Genomic DNA, 25,939 nt, shown 5'->3' on the forward strand with positions numbered 1-25,939 from the left:
AGAACTGTGACAAATGGATATTTTGTTTGGTGTTTTAACAAAGTTCGCCTGAACATCAGAGTGCAGAGCCAAGACCCTAGAGGCCAGACAGTGGTGGCACACACCTTTAATCCCAGGACTCTGGAGACAGAGGCAGGGGGATATCTGTTAGTTCAAGGCCACCCTAGGCTACCTGAAATTGATCCACTTTAAAAAAAGAAACAGAGATCACAGCACCTGGGATCATACTCCTTTAATCCCAGCACTAGGGAGGTGGAGACAGGAGTGATATGGCTGGGAGGAGAGAGGAATATAAAGCAGAAGGAGATAAGAGCTAAATGCAGGCTGAGGAGCAGTGCAGGCTGAGGAGCAGTCTGAAGCAGTCATTCTGAGGACATGATCGCCCCTTTGGTATGAACACTGGTAGAGGTGAGAACTCTCTAGTGGCTGGACACACTGCTTCTCTGATCTTTTAGTTTTTATTCCCCGTTAGCTGACTTGGAGTTTTTATCATTAAGACCAATTAGAATCTGTGCTACACGTGTCTATGTGTTACATCACCAGTCAAGAACAGTGGTTCTCAACCTGTGGGTCGCCACCCCTTTGGGAGTCGCATATCAGATCTCCTGCGACTCGGATATTTACATTACAATACATCAGAGTAGTAAAACTACAGTTACAAAGTAGCAATGGAATAATTTTGTGGTTGGGGTCACCACAACATGAGAAACTGTATTGAAGGGTCCCAGCATTTGGGAGGTTGAGAATCACCGGTCTAGAGTATTATCTCTTAACAGCCTGAAAAGACAGTATAATGTGCACATAAAGACTTCAAGAGAGACTTGAAGAACATTCGAAAGCTACCTTGATTTTTATGTTTAAAACATGGGCCAATGTTGAAAGCTAAGCAATCATGGGTTAGTATTATTATAACCCAGACAGGCCGTGATGCTACGAGGCAGTGGCGGCGTGACGAGGAGTGACTGGATTCTGAGTTTCTGAATGCAGCTGGAAGGTAGCGCTGACAAGAGTGTGCTTGGGAGTGAGATCTATGGATATGACCAGAGGTGGACCACCCAAGGTTTCTGGCTGAGCGCCTTGAGAAACCGGACTTGCCATTCATGAAGATGGGGAAGTTGTAAAATAAAATCTGGAGTGGATAATCACAAGTTTGGTTTGGGATTCTTGAAGCTTGACCTTCTAGTACGTGCCCAGTAGAGATGTTTGAGGATGCAGAAGGAGTCCTGAGTTCAATACGGATGGACAGAAGAACGTGGAACTCATTGGCATGTCATCAGCAATTGTACAGGATCATCAAATTTCCATGCAATCAAAAGCCGCCTATCTGTCAGCATGTGAATAAATCAGCTGAGGTCTTTGCATAGCTCCAACCAGCAGCTTCTTTCCAGCACTCCCACGTAGACTGAGTCTCTTTCCTCTTTGTGCTTTACTAATAATATGCTTTGCCATTTTAAAATGAGAGGAGACACCATCTGTCAACATTTGCATCTATTTTACTCTTTCCATAGCATAGTACAGGGTTATCCCATTTGCCAAATCTATCGATGGGCTCACTGAACGATATTCTACACTTGACGATGTGTGGGGTACTATGTTAATGACTGAAGATACAATAGAAAAGATGCATTTCTCAGTTTTCAGAGATCCATGCGTAATGATAGAGGCACATACGTGTAAATGGAGTCATGGTATCCCAGCAGAAAAGGGAGGCCCAATCCAGCCTTCTTGAGCCAGCAAACTCTTCAAAGAGCAAATAAATGCCCATCTCCTCCTAAGGGGTGGGGTACTGGTGGGTCAGATGTGTAGAGACAGCTGAGATTCATCTCAGAGCTAATGGGCATCTTGAGTTGTAAACTGGGACCATAGAACAGGCTAGTTAATGAGTTAACAGGGAATACAGGATTCACAAAGGCACAGTGCTTGGACCAAGACCTCTTCAGATCTGTGGGTACCCACATACAGGTGCCATACATGCACACACAAGCACACACACACAGACACATACCCACAGAGATAGACACACACTCACACATAAACTCAAAAGTTAAATCTATTATAAAACAGAGTTTGTACAAATCCTATGTAATCCACATGATCATGTGCACAGTCCTTGGCATATGTAGGTCTTCAAAAATCATAAAGGAGCAAGAATGAACTTCTACCTTGGTGAGAAGGTCAGGTAGAAGGGAACAATGAATGGTCTTTTTAGAGGTGCTGTTTATAAAGTAGTGTTCACAAGTTGTCTTAATTTCTAGAATATCCAATATGAGGAAATACATATAATTATATATATTCCAAGCCAAAGTATCTGTATATAAACACATATGCATATATGTATATAAACACGCATACATACAAGCTTATATGTGTACACATAAGCACATATATGTATATGTTTGTACATGTTTATCAACATATGTGTGTATATGTATGTTTATATATGTATACACATATACATATAATCATTTCAGATATAATTGAGATGAGTTAAATCTAGCAAAAAAGCTAATCTTAAAAAAAGAAAAACCCTCCAGAAGTGAGGGTGGGTCAAACCTCATCAATAGCTCACTTATTTAATAGGTTATTATTCAGTCACTTAGAATGCTTATTGCTGAGGTATTCAGTCACACTGATGAATGCTTTTAAGGGAAAGAAACCAGAGTATATATTCATATATCCTTCTTATGGCACTAATATAAAATGAAACACTGTAAAACAATCTAAAGGCTGAGCGAAACTCATCCAAATGAAGGGTAATGGTTATTTTCTGTCTCGTACTTAATGTCTAAGCTCTGTGTACTGTGTTTCATTTAGAAATAGAATAAATACCTCGCCTAGGAAGCACAATAGAGCCAATCCTGTTGGCAGAGGTAGGGGGTAAGCCAGCTCCTAAGTTGTGAATAGGGGAGAGCTGTCCCCATTGCTCATCTGTCATATGGCACATGGGCAGGGGAGAGATGCCTTCCTCCATTCCCCTACCTTGCCCATCAATGCCTGAGGCAGGTAGGAGAGCTGGCCCTGAGGTCATAAGAGCAGGAGAGCTGTCCCTGTCCCTTATCAGCTGCAACATCCTGGAGAGTGGCCTCTACTCCATGCCTGGACAACACAGTAGAGCTGGCCCTGAAGGTGTAGGTGTAGAAGAACCAACCCTAGGATGTGAAAGTGACAGAACTGGCCCCGTCCCTTGCTCATTGCTACAAGGGGGGGAACTAGCCAGGGCAGTGCATGAGAGCGCACCCTGGTGGTGAGGACAAGGGAGAGCTGACGGGCTGATCAATCCTGCAAATACCCAAGCCCAGAACCAGGGTTATGAGCTGGTCCACCCAACATTCAGCCCATCTGCAACCTGTTGGAGCATGTGAAGGGTCAAGTCCTGCAGACCAAAGGCTGCTGGATCGCCATGACACAGGGCAACAACAGGATAACCAAGAGGAGTTCCAGTGAGGGTCAGAATTAATGGTGTAGCAGAAACCAGAGGCCTTGAACCAGTCCAATGTCTCTCTGCAATGAACACTTGCAAGTAAAGATATATGGATGAAAGAGCTAATGTATGACTCACTGTGTCACACTACAGCTTCTATGACAAGATTAATTTTTCTTTCTTTTTCTCTCCCTCTCTTAACTTTAATTTATTTTTGGGAGGTTGCAAGGGTAGAGGGCAGATACAAAGGGGCATGAAAATGAATGGGATGGAGATGCATGATGTGAAAGACACAAGGAATAGAAAAAGAAAGTTAAAAAATAGAATGCATAAATACACAGTCCAAATGATTCTAATAAAATCATGTTTTGTTCCTTTTCATTAATAAAAACAATAAATCATGTGTGATATTTTTATTAGAGTTAAATGCAGAGATAAAAATCAGTGTTTATTCATATTTCTTTTTAGGGAGTGTGCCTGGTAGGTGTTGCTGGGTGAGGAACCCCAGGCTGCATGGCTGGCAGTTGTGGAAAAGCATGCCTTTTGAGGTGGCATGCAGGCTACTCTGCTGTCCCATGATGCTCTCTGCTAGCACACAGATCTTCCTGCTCCTGGTGGCATTTTGGGTGGATCCAGTACAAATATTGTCATTCTCAAAGCTTAGCTTTAGCATTAACTTGGGATCAGCAATTTGCAGGGCTGGTGCAGAGGAGCTCAGTTCCCCCAGGGTTTTCTCCTACTTGCTAATCCATAGGATCAAAGATGGGCTCTTGAGGCATCTGTCCACCGACTGGTCTGTGAGACACCAAGCACTTTAAGGGGGAATGTGAAGGGCAGGGAGGAGGTATTCACCAGAGGAAAAGGCAGAAGGATTCCAATGAGAAAAATGGTAGAAAAGACTCAGTTATACACAGGAAACAAACACAAAAGACCGATCCAGTGTGTCTAGAAAACAAATTCAGAGGGGAGTGTGTGTATGTGTGTGTGAAGGATGAAAAAGAGAATTCTATAGAAATGCTTGGAAAGTTAGGAGGAATTTTAATCTTTCCCAAGGAGCACTTTCAGTTCCAGCAGGCAAAGGGAAGCCATAGGAACACCTGAAGCAGTGGCGTGACCTCTCTCTGGGATTTATCAGGATGTTGGAGTGTGAAGGAGGGTTGGGAGCAGTGGGATAAGATAAAAAACTTCTAGGAGGCTCTTCAGAAATCAATATGACATTGAATTGAGGCAAACCTCATTTAATGCTGAGTCATACTCAGAGCCTTGTACTGGGAGGTTTACAAAGGGTTTACAGGCAAGACCCCTGCCTCCAAGGAACTTACATTCTAATGGGTGACCAAAAGGATGTGTTTGAGTCTACTTCAGAAAGGGAATCAACAGGCACACTTGATGCAAGATGCAGTTCTGTATGCTGTGAATATTGTTTATTATCATTGGTTAATAAAGAATCTGCTTTAGCCTATGGCAGGACAGAATATGGCTAGGCAGGAAATCCAAGCAGGAGTGGGAAGGAGGGGGAGGGAGAAAGAAGGCAGAGTCAGGGAGACATCAGCAGCCACCTGAGAATGTAAGCCTCGTGGTAAAATATAGAATAATAGAAATGGGTTCATTTAAGTTGTAGGAGCTAGTCAATAATAAGCCTGAGTTAACAGGCCAAACAGTTTGTGATTAATATTAAGCCTCTGAGCTTGCTATTTGGGAGCTGGCGGGTGGGCTAGAAACCTCCAGTTACACCCATCAGATAGAGTGTTGTCAGGACAGAATGCAGAGTCTGGCAGAATCTCCATTGCATAGGCCATCCCCCACAATTCACAACCTTTGCCTTCCTAATTGTAGCTAAAACACAGGACCCATATTATACTGTGAAAAGCAGATTTTCTGGGAATGGGTGATCTCTCCTTGTGTGCCGTTTGTGGGTTCTGTTCTGAGTAAGTTCCATCACAGGCTGCAGTGTGCAGAAACATGGAAACGGGGGGAGAGAAGCTTTGGACAGAAGAAGCAATAGAGAAGCAGATCTCATAACCTTGAGATTCAGTTTTGTTTCATGTGCTATGTGACGTAAGGCACTTCTCCACTGGAGGACTTGGTTTCTTCAAAAGGAAGCTGAGATTTCTCATCTCTGACTTTCTTCAGGCTCCTAAGGTGGCTCGAATGAAGAGGATGCATCAAATGACCCAATGTAGTATCTATTCGTATTTCATATCTAACTATACTATACTAGCATATTTCAGAACCATTATTCATTACCAAGCACTTTTACATAGATGGTGAAACAGCTTCTTATTCGCATGCTTACAAAGCTAAATGAGTAGGGGCAGGATGGCCTAGGAGCCAGATACACCCAGCTAAAACAGGGTCAAAGGGATCCCAAAGCCAGGCTTTATATCCAAACCTTCTCCACTCCAAAGGCTCCCCACCCTCACTATTAGCTTATGTCTCTGCTCAGATCAATTCATGCTTAGGATGGAACAATTCAAGGACAGTATCAGTGAAGTCAAATGCATTCAGCACTAAGGGCTCACTAACAGGGAAGAATGGCTGCATGCTATTCGACCTAATTTGTGATCCATCTGGGAACACTACTTCAGTGGGAAACCTAGTACTCCCCAGCTAAGAGGCACTGATAAATAAAGACACCAACATCAGCGCAACACTTTGGACCCTGGCTCTATACAGGAGGTGGGGCGGAAAGGATGAGAGTAGGGTGCAAAGGATGGGGTCAGGGTGGAGGAGATTGGCTCCTTTTGGAAGAACAACCTGTGGTATTTTGTGTTTCGCCCAACTTACAATGTTTCTCCCTTTGTTTATAAGGAATCTTATAATCGATTTCTGCTAAGCTCCTGATGCGTTCTCCTTAACTTTTTCTATCACTTTCTGGTTGGGGTTTAGGCCACCTGGCATAATTTCTAAGGAATATTTTGGTCTGGCTTACTGGTTTACTCTGTTCAGAACACACCCGCTGCATCCCTGACTACTAATAACCAAATCCCCATCCTCATAGTGATCTCATTATCTATGCCTGTTCCCCAGGGGATGCAGGCATTTCTGTACAGGCTGATTGTTAGCATTCTTTGCATACCAGAAGCTCATCTGTGAGCCAGCAGGTACCTACTTTGACGTTGCTCATCCAAGCACTATCAGGTCACATGCCAAATAGAGGTCCTGGGACACTTCCTTATGATGCTGGTGTTACTGTGAGATGCCTGGTCCTCTACCTCGGTCTCCCCTCTGCTCTAGCCCTCTGTTCATCCCCCCTTGGTCTGAACTTAACATACTTACAGTCCCTCCATGTAGCCACAGCCTTCTCTTATTAACTATGGGCGTCTCTTGTATCAGATTCATTTTCCCCTCAAAAACTAAAAACTAAACTAAAAATAAAAGTCCTCATGTTACAACTTCGTTGCCTGGAGACATCAGTCAGCTCTTCACATATGGGCAAGACCCCCCACAGCAGTGCCAATTTAATCTTGTCTGTGGCTTCCTTTGAATGGGATACCTTGGGGAAGTGAGGTGTTATGAACATCAGCATGTTAAATCTTTAGTGAAAAGCAATTCTTCTGGGCATTCTTTCCCTAATTCATTTTTGTCCCAGATGCTGACAAAATACCGTTATATTGTAGATGTTCCCCTTGAGATACTTCACGATTCAAAAACACATGCACCTACCACCAGGCATTTCCTGAGGACCTACTATGGGCCAGAAATTGCGTACATTACTTATTTGATGCGCGAGATAGGACAGAGTAGAGACAATGGAACTATTTTTAACTCTTGGCTGTTGTTCAAGGATAAATGTGTACAGAGAAACAGGATATAAAAGCAATTTCAACCATGGACTTAACCTCTCTGCATCTTTGTCTAGGAGCCATGCACTTGCTAATGACTGAGACTTTTCTACCAAGTGTGTGTGATCACATTGGTTGTTCACACCACACATCAAGATGATCTCAGCATCACCTCTTCTCATCTGAGAGGACAGCTGTTCTCTTAGAGAGGACACTTCCGCGGCTCTTTCAGGAAGGCTCCGCTGAAGCATATTTAATTGTATACCTTGGCTGTGCCACTTTTTAAGGCTCTCCATTATAGCATATAGTTCCTTTTTTGTAGTCAGTTTTATGGTAGGTTCGTTTGTCATGACTATTTTCTTTATGCTTTTTTTGTTGTTATTACATGACTTCAAGGGAGAAAATTGTGTGTATTCATCTTTACACATAGAGACATTTATAAAGAAACTACTAGGCATTCAATTACTTCAACTATTTTAAGAAAGAATATAGGGAAAATTGGCTATAGTAGACGCTGAATATAGTACAGGAATTTGGGCTACTACCATTTGAGGTATCTATTTAAAGAAATATGGGTTTCCATATAGTGTCTGACTTCAAAATATACTAGAAAGAAATAGTTAAAACAGCAGCATAGTATTATACCAAAATCATCAAACTGGCCAAAGAAACAGAAGAGAGAACATGAAAACAAAACAGAACTTGATCTTCTACAAAGGTGCTGATACCAGCAATAGCACTGAGTGAAAGATGGTTTCTTCTATAAATGAGGCTTAGTTAATTAGATAGCTAAATATAGAAAATTAAACTAGATTCCAATTTCTCACTATAGACACATATATCAGATAAAACTGATTTAAAATTTAAGACCAAATTCTGAAACTGCTAGAAGAAAATATGGGAGATATATTTTATTACATTGGTATGGTCAATTATTTTTTAAATTTTTCATTTGTTTTTGAATTTATAATTATATAATCCCCCCTCTCATTTCCTCTCGCATCACTTCTTTTTACGAGACCCCAAAGCACAGTTAACAAAAGGGAAAAATTATTTCTAATCAAATTAAAAAGATTTTATGCAAAAATAAAATTAACCAGTGGATACAACCTATAGATTGGGAGTTTATACATTTATAAACTATGTATATGACAAGGAATTAGCATCAGAATACATAAAGAACCCCAAACCTTCAGTACAAAACACTAACAAGAACTTGATTGAAAAATATGCAAAGGACTTGAATTGAAAATGTCACTCCAAAGACAATATACAGGTTTGAGGATATGGCTCAGTTGACAAAATACTTGCCTAGCGTGTACCAAGTCCTGGATTCAGTTTCCTAGTAAGGCATAAGATGGATATGATGACACATTCTATTAATCCCAGCACTCTGGAGGTAGAAGCAGGGGGATTAAAAGTCCAAGGTCAAAGCCAACATGAGCTCCATAAGGCCCCACTTGAACAACAAACAACGTATGTGTTCATACTAGATATGCACACACAGAGAGATATGAAAAATGTTTTACATTACAAATCATAGGTAAATGTAAGTAGAGTGATAATGTTGTCATAGCAAAGACAATAAGTAACTGATGCTGGCATGGATGTCGAGAAATGGAACCCTCGTATGCTGTCAATGAGATTGTATATTGGCAACTCATTGAGCAAAATACTCCAGTGTTTCCCCCAGATAGCTGAAACTAGGGTTATACAGGAATCCAGCATCCTTACTAGTTAGTTATTTATCCAAGGGAAATGAAATCAGTATGTTGAAGAGACATCCACACTCCTCCTGTGTTTACTGTGATTGTTCACAACAGCCAATATAAGCAATCAGCGTAAGTGTCCCCCAATAGATCATTAAAGGAAATAGGATATGTATACAGGTTAGGATACCACAAAACCACAGGAGACACTGTCATTTGCAGCAGCATGGATCACCCCGGAGGACATCACATTAAGGGAATAAGTCTGTCACAGGAAGACAAATGCTACATAATGTCACCGATTTGGGGAATCTAAAGAAACTGATCTCATCAAACTCAGAGGGGGCAGGGAGTCGAGAGAGGAGAGGATGATGGGAGACAGCAGTCAATAGGTGGGAACTGCCGCAATGTGGGAGGAGTGAATTCTGCTATTCAATGGCATCACGGGATTACAGTTAACATTCTGCCAAAATTACTAGAAAGGATGATTCTGTAGGTTCTTGTCATAAGGAAATGCACATGCTCAAAATTGTAGACTTACTAAATACCATGATTTGAGTACTATAAAATGTATATATTAATCAAAGCATCACAGGGTACACATATGCATTCACAATCATGTCCCAGTTAAAGTCAAAATAATTTTAACAAAAATAGTGTCCTGATTCACTACTCTTTTGAATTCTAAAGTTCAACTTTCTCTGTGACAGAATTGGGCACTGAACATGCAGAATCATGTCTAGGCAAGCACCATACTACCGAGTTACATGCTCAGACTTCTGTTTACTTTGTATTTTGAGATAGAGTTGCACTGAGTTGCCCAGGCTGGCTTTGAAATCCCTCTGTAGCCCAGGCAGGTCTTTATCATGGGGCTGTCTTGTCTTGCCTTCTGAAGAGCTGAGTGGCTGGGATTACAGACCTGTGTCACTAGATCTAGCCAAGCTCACCCTTTGGTCACTGCCAGCTTCCTGTACCTCAAACATGAGCTTGTTCTAGCTGTGAGAGACAGACTGAGATCAGTCGGCCCTTCAACACTTAGAGCTGTTCAGTCTGCTGTGAGTGTGCCCATTCTACACCTAGGTTCTACGTAGCATCCTTCAATCTAGCCATGTTAGCATATTACAAAATTCCCACACTTTCAGGACATGACACAGCAACTGGGAGAGAGTTGACTTAGCTGAAGAAGCCTCAGAAATCTGATTGGTTGGTATCTCAGTCACTTTAGCAAAGGAGGACGTTCAGGATCTCACACATCAGTTCCCCTCAATACCTTTGTTCCTCTGTCTTTCAAAGACAGCTGTAACATAAGAAAATGTCTCCACGGCATCTTCTTTGCTACCAAACAATCAATATATTTGCATCTAAAGATTTCTAATAGGAAGGCATCATTATAAGCAACAATTAAGAGCTGACAATAGAAATTAAGAGAATATCATGTGCCAGGTCCCTTCATATGCATTATATCTTGTTGGATTCTTTCAATAGTCCTGAATGAAAAGTATCTGTCTACTGGTATAAAAGTTGAATTTCAAGGAGAGTGACTTATTCAATGTCAAATAGCTGTTATGAAGTAGATATCCGAATCCCAGACATTCAGTTTCGGAAGGCAACCTCATCACCACCATCAAACATCCCAGATAAAGGAGCTGCCACATTGTGAGGAATCCTCTTCAAACACTTACGGCAGAGCTGCCTGCTATCTAGGCTCTCCCCCTTCTTTTAAGTTGGCAAATATGTGACTTTATGTCAAGAAAGAGGGAAACACAGATTACAGAGGGATCTGAGAAGATAAAACGAAACAAGGAGGTAGATAGGAGGCACCAAAGGGGGTGGATTAAATAAAGAAGAAGGAGAAAAGGAACAGCAAGATAGCAGGGGAACATTGCCTGTCTCAGAAAGGAGGCTATGGATCAGTGGTTAAGAGCACTAGGTGCTCTTACACAGAGACTAATTCGGATCACAGCTCATGGCAGAAGGCTCACAAGCACCTGCAACTCCAGTTCCAGGGCATCTGCCCCCCCCCCCCTTTTTGGCCTCTGTAGTTAACTGCATGAGCGCATGTGGTGTACACACCCACACAAGCACACATACATACATGCAAATAAGAATAAATCTTAAAATACACTTCTTGCCTCAATACTATTTCCTTACCAAGAGGAAAAGCATAATGGCTGACCTCTGATGGCTGCAAATGGAGATAAAGCCAGCAAAATCAAATGGACATGATAAACAAATCGTCAACAAAGGAGAACTTTCAAAGGGAACTGACAAAAAGCTAAAAATAATACCGAGGAATTGGAACATTAGCTTCAGCATTATGCATCATGCATCTGGGCCTCCTCAGGTCCCTCCAAGGGCAGGAGATAGGACAAACACACAGTGGAGCATGGAAACCTTGATGTCATTGAGCCTATGCTGACGCACAATGCTCCTCTTGCCTGTGGTCCATTGCTGCTGTGAGTTGGTGGCCCTCTGTAGAACGTCTGTTTTGAATTTCTTCTCGTCCAGCATAAGGCTGCTTCCTCTGAGGTCTAGCTCAAATCCCTCTACCCCCGTCCCTTTCAGCACAATTCCAAGCATTGCTTTCTTGGGGTTCTCATCTGTTACACTGGTGGTCAATTGTTTTCCTACTGAGCTTTGAGTGAACGGATCGCATCCTGAGCTTTTCTGGTTTGCTTTACTGTCATTGCAAGTGCCTGAGGGTAACACTGTAAGACTTAGAGCCACTGCACGGGTCTGTCCTTTATGTCCCCCATGCTGGCTACTAAGCCTGGATTGCCTTCCTTTCAAAGGAGGCTCAGTGCTCACCTTACCCTCCAGCCCTATAGATTGTACTCCATTGCCATCTCTTCCTAGGAATGAGCCACCTTTGAAATATCCCCTTCTCCATCTTTGGGGGTCATGTCACTTCATAGCACTGCACCTTGACACCCATGATTCATCTCAATTTCAAAGGCACAGGCTTGCAGAGCTGGAGACGTGGTGCTCTCCAAGCTTGCCCCTGGATGTGGATATCCGGGACTCCAACCGCCTTCAAAGCCATGCTTCATACAGACCCAAAGAAGTCCTCAGAGGAACCTCTCTCTCTCTTCCTAATATGTTAGTTTATCCACTTGCCATTCCTAACTGAATAAACCAGGAGAACACAGCCAAGTCCCTGGACCTTGACTTAGGAAGGAACAGAACTGCCTCAATGTTTAAAAGCTAAGACTTTGAAATAGGATAATAAGGACACCACACATGTGTGATATGATATATCCATTCTTCAACGCTATTTTGGGATATATTGATCTTCTCTGAAATCAGAGGCGATAGATATCATTCTTCCCATTTTGTAAGTGTAACCAACAGAGGCTGGAAGGACTAGACAGACACATGGGGCCATAGCCACTTAGTAGCAACGTTTAAAATTATAACAACTTCCTGAGTGTAGGCAGGGTGCACTGCCATAAAGATTCTACTCCATTTGTATTTACTGATGCCAAACTTTGAGGTCATTACATAATTGTTTTTTCACTTTATGTCTATAGCTTCAAAGATTTCTGAGAGATTTATTAGACAAGCAACCTAGAAAAGGTAGCTGTTTCTGGAAGAGACTGTTCCCCAGACTTCCTTAGAAAACCTTAATTTGTCTTTCTAAATCTCCCCCCCATCTCAGAGAATAGCTTCGAGGATGAAAAAGCAACAACAAAAGATCAAATTCAGGCCCGCTTTGGGGGGGTCACCTCTTCTACCCATCGCGGTGAACTGTGGGCTGGTCCTCAGGCCTGGCGGCTGCAGAGCAGGTCAACTCATCTGAGCACCCTGGGCAGCCTACAGGGCGAGGGCTCTCTGGCTACAACAGCGTTTCTCATTTAACTCCTCTCATTAGAGGAGGCTGGGGCACAAGGCAGCGGAACGTGTCACTAAGTCATAAAGGATACGCCAAAATCGACAGCACAGGAATCCCAGCCCCCTCCTTCTCGGCTATGGAAACTTGAAGGAAAATGTTCTCGGCCTTCTCCCTGGGTCACTGAAAGGACTGGTGGCATTTGAGTCCCTTGGAGTCATTAATTTCTTCTGTCTTCAGCAGCTCCTCATATTTGAAATGATTTTTTTCCCACAAGGCTCACATCCTTTGGCTCCCCAGTTCTCTCTCCAGTCTCTTGCTCCCTAAGGTCCCATAGCTAATGGCTTCTCCTGCTTGTGTCTGCCTTGTACCCTCACATAAACTGGAAATGATAAATATATTATCCAGGCTTTTTAGCAGACCATTGTTTAATTTTCTATGCTTGTCTGGCTGGGGAAGAGATGAATATTACCTTGTGGAGAATAAGACTTCTATTCCAGCGAAGGGGGGCGGGTGGTTGGGCGGTAATCTATGGCAGAAAGGCAACACTCCGCTCATGCTAAGAGGCAGAGAAGCTAATTAAAAGTGTTGGATGGAACATCCATCCACCAGTGTGTGATTCATTCAGCGCAATCCCCAGTAAACAAGAAACAGATATTAGAACGGACGCTTCTAATTTGTCAAAGGAATGAGCGTTTTCAATTGTACCTTCCCGGCTCCTGTATGAGCTCCATAATTCAGTGTTGCCATCATTTAAAAGTTTGGGAACTCAAAATGATGGTACCTGTCTCTTCGCCTCATAAATCCCCAAGTCTGTTACTTAGGTCGGAACGTTTGTCTTACCCATGGTTTAACTTTATGGTTGACAATCAACCATGCCTTCTTCCCTTGGTAAATGTATTGGAATGGCTGGCATTTGAGAAAAGACAGTGTACATTGTTGTTTGTAAGTGAGACCAGCCTGAAAGGATTCTGTTAGAAGAAGCTAATACATCCACACAGGAAAACCTGAGGCTCCTGATGGTATTTACTAGGTACTTAAAGAAAGAAGAAGAAGAATCAATACTCCTTCAAGTACAAACGAACTGGACCAAAGGTAAGTCACTTTCCACGACAACTTCCAAGGATTCCACGAGCCCTCGAACATGTTTTAAGAACGACCACACACACACACAAGCCATCATCGCTTCATGAGCACCCGGACACATTGATGAGCCACCTTCCCCACGATAAAGATTTTTCTCCCATCAGAAGGATCAGACTCAAGTGTTTACCTTTTGTTGTGCAAAAGAATCCTTCATTCATGAAGACTTAGAGTTCCGGTTCACCACCATGTCTTGTTGAATACTGAAACCAAACAAAAGATGAGAATAAGAAAACCGAAGCTTGAATTATTTAAGGATGTTCTCTCTCCCCGATGTCTGCCAGCCTCATTTCACACACAGGCCCAGAGAATTTGGACAATGATACAAAGGTCACTACCATTGTCATCAATGACAACCCAACAAAGAATCATTGCTAGACAGGTACAGCATGCCTGCTAAGAGGGGGTCAGGATGTTTATGGATCTTTTTGAAACTCATGGTCACACCCTTTAATCCACAGTTTGCTTGGATTATTCACCTTCTGGATTTTTTGTTTTTGTTTTTGTTTTCTCGAGACAGAACTTCTCTATAGCTCTGGAGCCTGTCCCGGAACTAGCTCTTGCAGACCAGGCTGGCCTCCAACTCACAGAGATCCACCTGCCTCTGCCTTCGGAGTACTGGGATTAAAGGTGTGCGCCACCACCACTGGCCTGGATTTGTTCCTAAGGAAACCTTAAGTGCAGACCCCTATTTCTATGTGGAAATGTTTAGCATCATTATTTGTAAGAGGGAAATAGTCAGTGGAAGCCTGGTGACATGAGTGGTGGGACTTCCGCAAGGCATGGTATTATGTATATTTAAACATAAGATTAGAAATTATGAAATATAGAAAATATGTTTTTATGATGTAGCAAAATTGTTGCTAGAGTTTGAATTCTCCTATGGAGAAGTTTAAAATAGAACAGTGGGGACCTCTGTGGCATAATTGTAGGTTTCTCTCTCTCTCTGTTTTTTTTTTTTTTGATGTTTTCCAAAATTTCTAACAAAGATCTCATTTTTTTTTTTTGCTGGATGGAAATAAATATTTTTCTACCTCTAGCATCGCAATTTCCATGCCACTTCCCCGGCCCACCTCCTTATTAAGACGAGATTTCCCTCTTCTGTGAGTCCCTGGAGATCAGCATTCTGCAGGTGTCACCTGGCACCGAGTTACCCATTTCCCTCCCCACCTCCCTCTCGTCGCGGGCTCCCCTGATAAAGTCATCATTCATCCTTGACCTTTGCTTCCCATGAGCCTAAACCAGAGACCGAACTGTCACTCAATCAACCCTTGCGGCATAAAGAAACGACCGAGGGACTGAATAAACACTTCTTCAATGGAAACCACTCAGTCAAAGTCATCGTGGTGATCACGGAAAGTTTTTCTGGATTCACAGAAGAAGAGGGCAGGCAGAGAAGCAGCAGGGTTCACAGGCAACCATAAGACAGATGGAGGAGAGCCTGTAGTTGAAAATAACAAAGCCCCAACTGTAGTGGTCTACCACAGCCGAGGGATCTTTCAGTGTATTCCAAGACCAAGAACCTGTTTCAGACAAGGATGTGTTCTTATTACCACTCCATTACAATTCCATTCCTTTACATATTTGTGGTTAAAAATACATAAACTAGGTAGGTGTTTGTTATTAGTTTTCATCAGCAATGGTTGGTTGACTCCCTGCCCAAAGGGATAGGTTATACTTCTGTTTCATTGAAATTCAATTGAGTCTATTTATAAAACTATTGAAATATACACAGGGTTTTAATTTGTGGTTATATTTCTCTGGAGGAAGACCTGATAATTTGGGTAAACTCTGGCAAATGACTGGTTCTTTATAATGCTCAATTTTCTCATAATTAAATGGATTTTTCTTTCTTGAGTTTATTGTGAAAACAGATAGTATGACAGACCACAGGAAGTTTGAAAACAGACTTCAGGCTTATGTCTTTGTTACATCAGTACCTGGCACTACGGAACACATGCCCACCTTTGGCTTCAGTTTGTGTGCCATGATGTATGCCAGGCCCCACAGGCCATAGCTCATTTTGTATTCTTCATATTTAGTGGGAAGGGCTTTCATTTTTCCACTTCACAATTCTTATTTTGGGGAATTTTTGTGAAATTGGTAATATTGTATTTTGTTTCACTTCTTATTTTAGCGAAATCTCTTTTTCATTATTTAGCTGAAGGTTGATATGTGTTGTTGAAGATTTTGAAGACTGAACTGTCTGTATCATTGATCTCTCTCTCTCTCTTTTTTTGTCTGTAGTGAGGATTCATCGTCCACTTTGAGGATGAGAAGACACAAACAGAAACACCAGTAGCATGTGAGTGTAGACTCAAACCCGGTATGTCTAGTTCCAAAGCCTAGTCCCCTCTAACTGCAGGGATCCCCAGCAAACCATGTCACACTGTATTCCTGGGGAGACTATGGCTTGAATTCTCTTCCCTCCAAGTTACCCTTAAGTGATCTCCTCTTGATTTTCTTATGAACTATTTCAATTGTGAAGTTGAATACAGTTGTAATTATAAAAGAAAGGCACGTAGTGCCACCAGCCTGGCTGGATTTGAGCACTCTGCCATCCCATCTATGCTCCGGGTCTTTCTCTTTTCAGATTGAACATTGTAGATGTACGCACACTCAGCTGTGAATGCTTTCTCAGTAGCACAGTGGTAACGGCTATCCTAAATCACAGCGCCTGTATTACAGCCTCTAATACCCATTCGCATCTATAAACAATACAGCCAGGGCTGAATGTTTCAAAGCTTTTCTGTAAGTGGTATTCAAACTGCAGGTGCCCATCAGGAGCCTCTTTATTCTGTCGAGTATTACTGTGCCAATACAAATGGAGACGAGACATTGTAGGTCCTTCTAAGGTACATAGGCATGAGAACAAATTCAACCCTGAGTTTGCCAAGGCAGAGAGAAAATGGATCTTCAATATCACTGAGCCTCGTAGGTTGCTCCATAAGATGACGGCTGTGTTTATAGTAATCCAAGATTGCTTCACATTTTCATGTGGCCATACCTTTCAGGATATCCAATCTTTACTTTTTAATTATTTCCAATTATGTGTGGTGGTGTGGCTTGCTAATGGGTATGTGGACATGAGTGCTGGTGGGGCCCTAGAGGTGTCAGATCCTCTAGAACTGGATTACACTTGGTTGTGAGTCTCTGGGTGCTGGGACTCAAAACTGGGTCTATCACTGGAAAAGCATGTTCTCTTGACCACCGAGCCATCTCTCCAGCCCAGCTCTTCCAATCTTGTAAATACAAAATACATCATGGTGTTTTATTAGCACTTCTCTAATTGCTGGTGAGACAGATTTCTTCTGTATTTTAGTGGCCATGTATGTTTTTCCTTTGGCCATTTGCTTTTCTTTTTGCCCCATTTTCAATGGGCTTTGTATAGGAGGGAGACAACATGAAGCAAGTAAAAAAAGCCCAAATGCTAGTCTCGGTCCGATGGAGAGCGAGAAAAGACAGAGCAGCGAGTTTCAGGCTCAGCAAGAGACTGTCCTACACACATGCACACACCTACAGGTGCACACCTACCAGTACACACACACATACCACACACAAACACACACATCTACACAAAACTGTGTCAGTAGAAAGTTGCTGTTTGAGCATTTGTCACACCTACTTTTTACCTCTTTGGTAATTGTCACAACTTTGGAAGAACGAAGTAATTTTTTACTAATATAATAAAGCTTGTATAATTCTGGACACATCATTTTCCCTTTCTAAACTTTAGTTAGTTCATCTAATTGCAGATGTGTTGTGGCACTAAGCACTGTAATGAAAGACCTTGACACAGTGACTTCCATACAACAGGTAGAGATGAAATGGTAAGTCCATAATAAGGCTTGTTACACAAACTGTGATTATAGATACTTGCTAAGGATGTCTAACAAACACTCATGACCACATGTAGAACCACAGCATCAGTGTAGTCACTGTGTCCGAGCTGCCTAGAGGTGAACATAGGGTCTAGGACCACAGGACCAGCTATGGACCCAGGACTTTAACACTGGGACTAACTATATCTCAATGAATACAACTAACTAACTCAACTAACTAATACAGGGACTAACTATATCTCAACGAGAGCCACTGTATGTGAACAGCATAAACAAGCCAGGGACATTTCTCGTGAATAGCTGTCAAAATTCTATATCCAGATCAGCGGGGTAGCAGAGCTGGCACGTGCACTAATTGTACCTAGAGTTTGCTAATTTGTATGTATGCTTCCAACCACAGCGGAGGTACAAACGGTAAAAAACCCTTAAAGGAATGGATCACAGTTTGAGATTTCTCCAGTGAGGGCCATGAGACTTCTTAGCTTTCCTGAGTGTGGTCGCCGCACATCCATCCTATTGACTTGTGCTCCAACCAGACTGTAGTAAGAGATCTGGAATTTAAGCAGCCCAAGCCGCATGCTGCTCCAATCCACAGCGACAGTACAGCTGCCGCTACAAGAGGGACTGTATTTGTGTCTCCAGGCAGCCAGTGAGCAAGCGGAAACATTGTTAAGACGTCAGGACGCTGGAAGACTTTGACCTCTACCGTCGATGAGTGTTGCTGTGTGTGTGTGTGTGTGTGTGTGTGTGTGTGTGTGTGTGCTGCATGCACTAATGAGAAAGATGCTTAAGTCAGATGCTTGTGTATGGGAGACTTGTTGGCTCTGCTGAAAGGGTTCTGTGGTGGCTATAATTACTAGAATGGGTTATCTTTGTTCATTACATAAGGGATGGTGAACAAACTGTGATTCATAGGCCCCGGGGCCCTACTTAGCTTTGAAGCATTGATCCACCAATGTATTTATCCACATACCCATTCATGTATCTATCCACGTATCCATCTATTGATCCTTTTATTCAATAGATGTTTATGAAGCCTTCTTTTTTTTTTTTTTTTTTTTTGGTTTTTCGAGACAGGGTTACTCTGTAGCTTTGGAGCCTGTCCTGGAACTAGCTCTGTAGACCAGGCTGGTCTCGAACTCACAGAGATCCACCTGCCTCTGCCTCCCAAGTGCTGGGATTAAAGGCATGCGCCACCACCACCCGGCTTTTATGAAGCCTTCTTACATTCCACACATGGTTTTAGACACTTGTTTTTAATTATTTTTTTTACATTTTTATTTTTTTATTGTATTTCTGTGTGTGACTGTTTTGCCTGTATGCATATCTATGTGCATTATGATGTCTGTTCCTCATAGAGGCCAGAGAGGGTATAAGATCCAGTGGAACTGGAATTACAGATAATTTGGAGCAATTATATGGGTGCTGGGGATTGGAGAGATGGCTCAGTGTCTAAGAGTGCTGGCTGCTCTTCCAGAGACCCCAGGTTCAATTCCCATCTTTAGACACTTCTAACTCCTGGTGTTCACAGTCACGTGAGGACAGAGTCACACTGAAAGAATAGAGCTGAGAATCGTCTATAACATGAGGACTCGGGTGGAAGACAGTTCACCTCAAAGCCAATTTTACCAAAGCGAATGAATGTAACTGGTCTACTGCCCTATTGCTCCAGTGACTGCTCCTTTAGCATGTCTCCTTCTTCTGCTCCCACAACTTGTAGTGCCCCCAATGTCTATGGTTTTTTACCTTTGTCTTCATCTTGTACTATGAACCCATTTGGCTCTGACTTCTGGTACTTGTACCCTCAAGCATTCCCCATTCTACAGGAAGCCTCCTACGTGCCAATCTCTGTTACCTGGGAGCCGGCCACATGCCTGCAAGCTACACGAAGCAGCCTGTCTGATGAAGGCATTCTGAAAGGCTCCTGGGCAAAACAATCACGAGGCCCTATGACCTAACATCTCCAGATGCCCCTGGAGCTACAAATCCCAAACATGCCTGCCGTGCGTGTCTCATGGCTGCAATTAAGAGCAGCCGGGCCGAAAGCGAATCTGCTGACAACACAGAGCCGACAAGCTTCCACGGAGGCTCTAAAGCACCCTCGGCGGAGCACCCCAGTAAATCGTCTCTCTAATTAGTTTATTATTTCATTTGAGAGATCAAATACATAAATAAAATTAATAAACCCTGCAGAATAAGCGAAGCCCTGGAAAGAAAAGTATTTCTCAGGTCATTGCCTCCCATGCAAATATCACATGCTAGAATAATGTTAACACAAGGGAAGCTGCTCTTGTTGCTTTATAGACCAGAACAGACCAGCTGCAGCGAGTGTTGGGGGCTGATGAGCCTCAGATGGATCAGAAGCACGGGTGATGTTCCCTACTTTGTCGCTATTGGTGGTGTGACCTTGAACAAGTCAGTTCCCTCCCTCATCCTACGAACGTGGTGGCTTACTCATGAGTAAAAGAAGATGCTTGTACTGTACCAGATGTTTGCTCCAGCCCTGAGATGTCCTGATCAGGAGAATTAAATAAAAACCAAAAATGGTATATTACAAACTTTCAATAAAGAACGCATGATGAAGATAAAATAGGGCCTGAAAAACCATTTAGACTATTCCAGGCCAGAATGGACATGACTTCAGAGAGACTCTAGGTAACATGTAATCTGAACCCACCTTATAATGAAGAGTAAAGGGGGAGAGTTCACCTATGTTAAGGGTCTTTTATAGGCTAAGATCATGTGCAGTATGTTCACAGATCCACCATGAGAAGCAAGAGCAGAAGGAATTAAGAAGTGTCAGATTTATATAAAACTAGGCTTTCTAACTCTTAGTCGAAGGCTTTCTGTGAACAGTGTCTGGTAGTTCAGGGTGTCACCAGGACTCCAGGCAGAGTCCGCTGACTCTGGAGAGGTTCCGTGGGTGCTGTTTGGACAGCATTCATAGGTGAGGCTAGCAAATGGAATGGAATGGAAAGGCAGAAATGCCAGTTTGGGGATGGTTCCCAATGTCAAAGGGCAGCAGAGTGACCAATTCTCCCTTTACATGAAAACCCTCATTTAACGGAGACAGACAGTGGCATTGACCTTTGACAGCTTACCACAGCATCTGTTTCCCTTGGTCCCCTTGCGTGGGCAGCATCTTCTCTTCCCCTAGTATCTAGTGGCTGACAACTTGCCTCACCTCTGCAGGGCCACCCCAGCTGCAGAGCCTGGCATGGTCTCTGTGGTGGCTATGACACTGTCTAGCTCCCCCTCTGGCCAATCCCTATTTCTGCACCTATCTACGTGCAAATGAACTCCAAAGATGCTGGCACAAGCCATTCAGGGGATGCCCCCAAAGGGGGAATACTGACGGACTTGCGCAGAATAATATTCACGAGAACAACCAATCCTCACAGCAACAAGTTTACTCTTGGATAGTCTTGGCAAAAAGCAGTGACAGGAAAGACATAGTGTCACCCTGTTTAAATCTCTCCGTTGCGGGAAAGTGAATCCAGAGGGCTCCACGAAGGAGGAAGGTTTCTGTGGTGGTGGCAGGTTTGGGACAATGTGGTACAAGGCTGATTTCTCTCCAAGGACAAAGGCTCTGTTGTTACTGAAGGTTCCTCTCTGTATACAATGCTGGCTTGCCTCAGTTTCTTTACTTTGAAAACAGGGCTGACATAGGCTGATGATACAGGACTATTGTCATCAAGTACCGCTCACCTTGACCCCAGATTTAGCAAACCTTTCTCTAGAATTCTCTCCAGAGAGAAAATGCAGCAACAATATTTTAGGGTAATCACTTTATTCAAGGTTTCTTTGAGTCTCTTTTGTAGAGTCTCTGGTTTGTTCCTGACCTCAGCTGGAGACAGTGTTATGGATTCTGGTGGATAATAATGAAAGAGGGGTCTTGTTAGCTCCAGGACTAGAAAGAAGGAGGAGTTTGGAGGGAGATGTGGCTATGAGATGCCCTGAGGCCTGGAGAATTCCCGTCTCTCAAATTCATAGCCTACCAGCTAGAGCCACTGCAGTTAGGGAGGAAATCAGAGAGGTTCCTGGTTTCTCAGGATTTTGAATTGAGCCTTCTCCCCTCCCTCCACTTTTGAGCAAAGGGAAACTGATTTATAGGCTCAGAGAGACCTGTCTAGAAATTGCTAGGTCACTCATTTGCATGACATAAACAGGTAGGGCAATGTGGCAGCCATTCCTTAAGTCATGTATGCAGTATGGAGAATGCTTAGCCCAGATGAGAGAGAAACTAGTGTTGTGCAGTGGAGATGGGGGTCTGGTGAGGGGGTGCCCCAGGAGTCAAAGAACACAGTGTGCTTACAAGACATCTACCAGAAATACTGGGGAGACCATTTGACATTCTTTACAAACAAACAAAAAACCAAACCAAACCAAAAAAAAAATCAAAAACAACAACAAACACTTGTTCGGTTTTGGGTATGAGTGTGTGTATATGTGCGAGCATGAATATAGAGACCAGATGTCAACATCAGGAGTTTTCCTCAACCACTTCTCTATTTACCTTTTGAGACAGGGCCTCTCACTGAATTTGGAGCTACCCGATGGGCTAGATTGGCTGCCCACAAGCCTCTACTGTCTCCCGGTCTCTACCATCCCAGTGCTCGCCTAGGCAGCCATACCCTGGCTTTTACATGCATGCTGGAGGTCTGAACTTAGCGATTCATGGCAAACACCTTCCCAACTGAGCCATCCCCCAGTTATTGATACTCCTGAGTAACACCCTGACATCCCAACTCTTTTTTGTTTCTTTTCTGATGACATCACTTTGTGATTTAGACTACTGTATTCAGCATTAAATTCAACTCTTACATTGGAAACAAATACTATTATACCCTAAAAGTGAGAAAGAAGAAAGTCAAGGAGGATCTGGGTGTGGTGGCGCATGTCTTTGGTTTTTTGATGCATGCCTTTCATCCTAGCACTCTAGAGGCAAAGTCAGGCGGGTCTCTGTGAGTTTGAGTCCAGCCTGGTCTACAGAGCTAGTTCCAGGCTAGGCTACACAGAGAAACCATCCTGTCTCAAAAAAACAAAACAAAACAAAACAAAACAAAACAAATGAACAAACAATGAAACAAAACAAAAAGAAAAAGAAACAAAAAAAAAAAAAAAGAAAATCAAGGAGGGACACTTCCCCAAATTGATGTATTAATAAGAAGTCAAATAGAGGTTGTGGGGTAAAGGGAACACTTCTCCATTGCTGGTGGGAGTGCAAATTGGTACAGTCACTTAGGAAATCAGTATAGCAATTCTCAGAAAATTAGGAAACAACCTACCAGCAATACCACTTTTGGTATATACCCAAAGGATGCTCAGTCATACCACAAGGACATGTGCTCAACTATGTTTATAACAGCATTGTTTGTCATAGCCAGAACCTGGAAATAACCTAAATGCCCCTCAACTGCAGAATGGATAATGAAGATGTGGTACAATTACACAATGGAGTACTGCACAGTGGGAAAAAATAATGACATCTTGAAATTTGTGAGCAAATGGATAGGTCTAGAAAGCATCAGCATCATATTGAGTGAGGTAAGCCAGACCCAGAAAGACAAATATAATATGTACTCACTCATAAGAGGCTTTTAGACATAAAGCAAAGAAAAACCAACCTACAAGTCACAATCCCAGAGAACCTAGACAACAAAGAGGACCCTAAGGGAGATGTACATGGATCTAATCTACATGGGAAGTAGAAAAAGACAAGATCTCCCGAGTAAATGGTGAGCATGGGGATCATGGAAGAGGGCAGAAAGGAGAGGGGGGTGGAAGGGAGGGGAGTGGAGAAAAATATATAGCTCAGTAAAAGCAATTAAAAAGAAAATAGGACCAAAGAACTTGTGAATGCAGATCATCTATTTCTACTGAGCATCCACAAAGCACCCGAACATACATGACTCAACTGTTCTGTGTCTCATTGCATAGTGCATTAGTTTGTTACATACTTTAATTAATTATGGTAATTTCCCTCCAAATATTTTCTACCATATGGCTTTTACAAACCATAACATTATTCAATGCTGAACATAGGAATATTAAGATATAATATGTCTCCAGCTATGTCAACAATCACTGCTGGGTTTGTGTTCTTTTCCAGTATGCATATGATCAATCTTACTGGTATTACACTCTTCTGTTTGGGGGTACTGTATACAATATTAAGATGGCTTAATTAAAATATAGAGGAACCGAGAGAGACCAAAGGCTATAATGAGAACTTGTCACAAGTCTCAAAACTCAAATCGGAAATGTACATGTAAATCCTCATGTAAATTGACAGGATGGGGAGGGCTAGAAGCAGAATTCCTGCTGAAACCTTTGGTTCGTAAGAAGGCAACAGCAGGCAGTAAAAGCCGTATGCCATCAGAGTGAAATAGATACCAACTTTGCAATTCCACTCTGTGAACTAGAACATGGGCCCAGGTTCACTGGACTCCTATTTTGAAAAATAAAACTACACCAAGAGTCAGAGGGAACATGGAGATTGGCCAGGGGTTGCATTCTGTAAGCACGGACTAGTGGGGTTGTCAGTTCTTAGATCGTTTGTATCCATATCTTTAGTGGATCTGGAAAATTTTGCCTTGTGGAGTAAAATGTAGACAAAGCAAATGACCAATATTTGGAAACTCAGCTTATTCTAGAGTTGAGGTATCTGCTCTGGGGATTTGGATTCTTGGCACATTGTGTATTTACTTATCTTTTCTTCCCCCCCCTCACAAGTAGCTAGGTAAATTTCTTCCTTTAAATCACTTCAAATACTATGTAAAAATTTATAACCTTAAGTCAAAGTAAATTCCATGCCATAAACTTAAGACATGGGCTTGAAAGGAAATTCGAGGTTCACTACAAAAAAAAAAAACATAACATTTGTTTAAACCTTTGACCTGCCTCTAGGCAAATTCATCCTAAGTAAATAATGATGGACAAGTATCCACGTTCCACACTGATGGTGATTACCTGTCTCCAAAGAAACAGCTCCTACACATAGAGCCAACAATAGTGACCTAGATAAATGTATTTTTCTGTTCATATAAGAAGCTACTAAAACATTGATGAAGAAGAGTATTTATTGTCATCAAATATATCCTTAACATGTTAAGTAGGGAAAACAGAATGGCAGGTGATTCATTCTGAGCCTCTATTTATAAAATGTACTTAAGTATACAAGGAAAGATAAAAATAAAATACATAAATGTTGTGAATGGCAATTCCCAAATAGCACTAGGAAGAGAGGATCTTATTGTCTTCTCTTTGCTTACTTTCATTCCCTGAAATTCACACCACGAATGTCTTTACTATCTTAGAAGGCACCGGCTATCTTAAATTTATATTAAAACCCATGGTATCAACAACATGGGGAAAACAATATTCTGGAAAAGCATATCGCTAGAGAAATATTTGGCAAATGTAATAAGTTTGCTCTATTAAAAGTTAGGCCCAGCGTCTAAGAAGAACGTTTTGATGCCCCCATGGATAAATGATGAAAGGACATGAATAAAATATTTAGCATAATGAATAAAAAGCGATGAAAATAGCCATGTTTAAAATCAGGCAAACACATGAATATTAATTAAAGAGTTGCGGCTTTTAGCATTTTAGCACAGTTTACATAAAAAGCTATAACAACAATACTTAGCACGAGCAGGAAGAGAAAGGATTTGGCACATGCTGTAGGTAAAAGTTTAAAACGGCACAGTTTGTTTACGTGGGGCATGAACAATGTGGAACTGTAAGCTAAAAGACTCATAGCTTCTGACTGACTGATTTCACATCTGGGAATTTTTGACTGAAGAAGTCTCTGAACACACGATCTATAGTCTGATAAAAATGTGCCATGTCACATTATTCATGACAATGGAACTGGAAACAACTTAAATGCCTCTTTGTAGAGGAGATAGTGACATTGTCATTGAGCAAGAGTAGAGCTACCGAGACAGTGTTAATGAATACTACATGAGGTGACAAGAGGTTCAGCAGATAAGAGCACTTGCCGCCAAACCTGAGGACCTGAGTTCAATCCCTGGAACCGCATGATGGGAGGAATGAGACAGCAACCTGACTCCCATGTGTATGTCATGGATCAAGCAGACACACACACACACACAAATGTAAGAACAAATGATGTATGGTAAAGGGAAATGTGTATGTCTTTTTAAGTGGACAAGTATGAATTACAACAAATGTGTTTAGCACAG

General features: G+C 42.2%; 1 protein-coding gene across 1 annotated transcript in view; it reads right to left on the reverse strand.

Moving 5' to 3' along the window:
* Dab1 (DAB adaptor protein 1) overlaps positions 1-25,939 on the reverse strand; it is a 1,044,113-nt gene that overhangs the window by 550,384 nt on the left and 467,790 nt on the right. Inside the window, exon 3 of the mRNA XM_050136299.1 lies at positions 14,018-14,090. The gene's annotated coding sequence lies outside the window, so the exon portion shown is untranslated. The remainder of the gene's footprint in view (positions 1-14,017; positions 14,091-25,939) is intronic.

This window comes from Alexandromys fortis, unplaced genomic scaffold (assembly GCF_014885135.2).
Source record: "Alexandromys fortis isolate MF-2015 unplaced genomic scaffold, M_Fortis_MF-2015_v1.1 scaffold_13, whole genome shotgun sequence".
NCBI lineage: Eukaryota > Metazoa > Chordata > Mammalia > Rodentia > Cricetidae > Alexandromys > Alexandromys fortis.